Below are 2,734 nucleotides of genomic sequence, written 5' to 3' on the forward strand. Positions count from 1 at the left end.
TGTATGTTGCGTTTATGGATCTGGAGAAAGCGAATGATAGAGTTGATAGGGAAGCAATGTGGAATGTGATGAGGTTATATGGAGTTGGTGGAAGGTTGTTTCAAGCAGTGAAAAGTTTCTACAAAGGTAGTAAAGCATGTGTTAGGATAGGAAATGAAGTGAGATTGGTTTCAAGTGAGAGTGGGGCTGAGACAGGGATGTGTGATGTCGCCGTGGTTGTTTAACTTGTATGTTGATGGAGTGGTGAGAGAGGTGAATGCTCGAGTGCTTGGACGAGGATTAAAACTGGTAGACGAGAATGACCATGATTGGGAGGTAAATCTGTTGTTGTTTGCGGATGATACTGTACTGGTTGCAGGCACAGAAGAGAAGCTTGGCCGATTAGTGACAGAATTTGGAAGTGTGTGTGAGAGAAGGAAGTTGAGAGTTAATGTGGGTAAGAGTAAGGTTATGAGATGTACGAGAAGGGAAGGTGGTGCAAGGTTGAATGTCATGTTGAATGGAGTTACTTGAGGAGGTGGATCAGTTTAAGTACTTGGGGTCTGTTGTTCCAGCAAATGGTGGAGTGGAAGCAGATGTACGTCAGAGTGTGAATGAAGGTTGCGAAGTGTTGGGGGCAGTTAAGGGAGTAGTAAAAAATAGAGGGTTGGCATGAATGTAAAGAGAGTTCTATATGAGAAAGTGATTGTACCAACTGTGATGTATGGATCAGAGTTGTGGGGAATGAAAGTGATGGAGAGACAGAAATTGAATGTGTTTGAGATGAAGTGTCTAAGGAGTATGGCTGGTGTATCTCGAGTAGATAGGGTTAGGAACGGAGTGGTGAGGGTGAGAACGGGTGTAAGAAATGAGTTAAAAGCTAGAGTGGATATGAATGTGTTGAGGTGGTTTGGCCATGTTGAGAGAATGGAAAATGGCTGTCTGCTAAAGAAGGTGATGAATGCAAGAGTTGATGGGAGAAGTACAAGAGGAAGGCCAAGGCTTGGGTGGATAGATGGAGTGAAGGAAGCTCTGGGTGATAGGAGGATAGATGTGAGAGGGGCAAGAGAGCGTGCTAGAAATAGGAATGAATGGCGAGCGATTGTGACGCAGTTCCGGTAGGCCCTGCTGCTTCCTCCGATTGCCTTGGATGACTGCGGAGGTAGCAGCAGTAGGGGATTCAGCATTATGAAGCTTCATCTGTGGTGGATAATGTGGGAGGGTGGGCTGTGGCACCCTAGCAGTACCAGGTGAACTCGGTTGAGTCCCTTGTTAGGCTGGGAGGAACATAGAAAGTAGAGGTCCCCTTTTTTGTTTTGTTTCATTTGTTGATGTCGGCTACCCCCCAAAATTGGGGGAAGTGCCTTGGTATATGTATGTATGTATCAAGAAGTAAATGTGTCTGAGCAATGTCTCTTGATAAAATATCAATCTGGACCCTTTCATTATGTATAACAACTCCTCCAACCCTTTCAGGAATAGTTAAGTTTTACATTAAAACTACTCTTAGAATATCCAATGTAAGAAATATCATAAACGTTGACTTCAAAACTATTTAACTACTGTAATCGCTTCCTTCTCCCATAAGACTATTATGGAAAAACTAAGGATTCTCAACAATTCAAATCAATTTGCTATTCATTTCAAGAAACCTTTTGATATAAATGACTTGTAAAATATCCCAAACTACAACTATTAACAACATAAGCTAAATTTTACACGAGCAAGAGGCAGTTAATTACATCTTTTGTATTAAGAATATTCAAAGCTTAAATCCAGTAGACAAGAGCTTTTATCCTTTCAATAAAAATGTTGTAAAGCTAAATGTTTTGAAAAACAAATTCCCGTTCGCCAGAATAAAAAAAGTATCTTCCACTGTAAACAAGCGTTTGGATTGTTAGGTGTGTTTAGAGTAATCAAAATATTGCTATTTTGGTAAAATGATAAATTTAGCAAAAACACAAAATATCTGATATGAGGTTTTGAAATTAAACTAACAAACATCTTGGGAAAAACAGTTTTAAAACAATTTACTTATTTTGAAAGTTTTTGATGTGGATATAACCTTCATTTCAGGAGAGAGAGAGAGAGAGAGAGAGAGAGAGAGAGAGAGAGAGAGAGAGAGAGAGAGAGAGAGATTCAAAGGCTTAGCAATACTATTTAAGACTTTAAATACAGTGATTCCTTTAAAAATTATTCACAATTGTTATATGCATGACTTGTCTTGCTTCCAGTTAGTCACACAAAATGAATGGATTATTTGCTGGCACAATATGTAACCCTATTTGAAAAATGAAAAGAAATTACTTTAAATGAAAAATATTTTCACTGTTGGAGCCCCTGGGCTTATAGCATTCTGCTTTTCCAACTACGGTTGTAGCTTAGTAATTAATAATATTAATAATAATAGTAATAATAATAGTAGTAGTAGTAGTAGCAGTAGTAGTACTGGGGCTTTAAATTAAATTTTCAGTTAAACAAATTACGTTACTGTTGCAAGAGAGGACATCAATTAGTACTGGCAATATGTGCCTAATGAGAAGGGCAGACTTCTTTTTTCCAATAATTACAATCGTAAGTATATCTGTTTATAAACCTTTTAAGAGACCAAATATCTAAGATACGACTTTGTACAAAAACTCAATGACAGTTGCTAATAAGCAGATGACAGTCTCAGAGGATTAAATACTATAGAGACTGAGATAAAATGATATTCATAGAGTTGAAGTTGGTAGTTGAAGGTTATATTCACATG

Source organism: Palaemon carinicauda, chromosome 13 (assembly GCF_036898095.1).
Source record: "Palaemon carinicauda isolate YSFRI2023 chromosome 13, ASM3689809v2, whole genome shotgun sequence".
NCBI classification, from domain to species: Eukaryota; Metazoa; Arthropoda; class Malacostraca; order Decapoda; family Palaemonidae; genus Palaemon; species Palaemon carinicauda.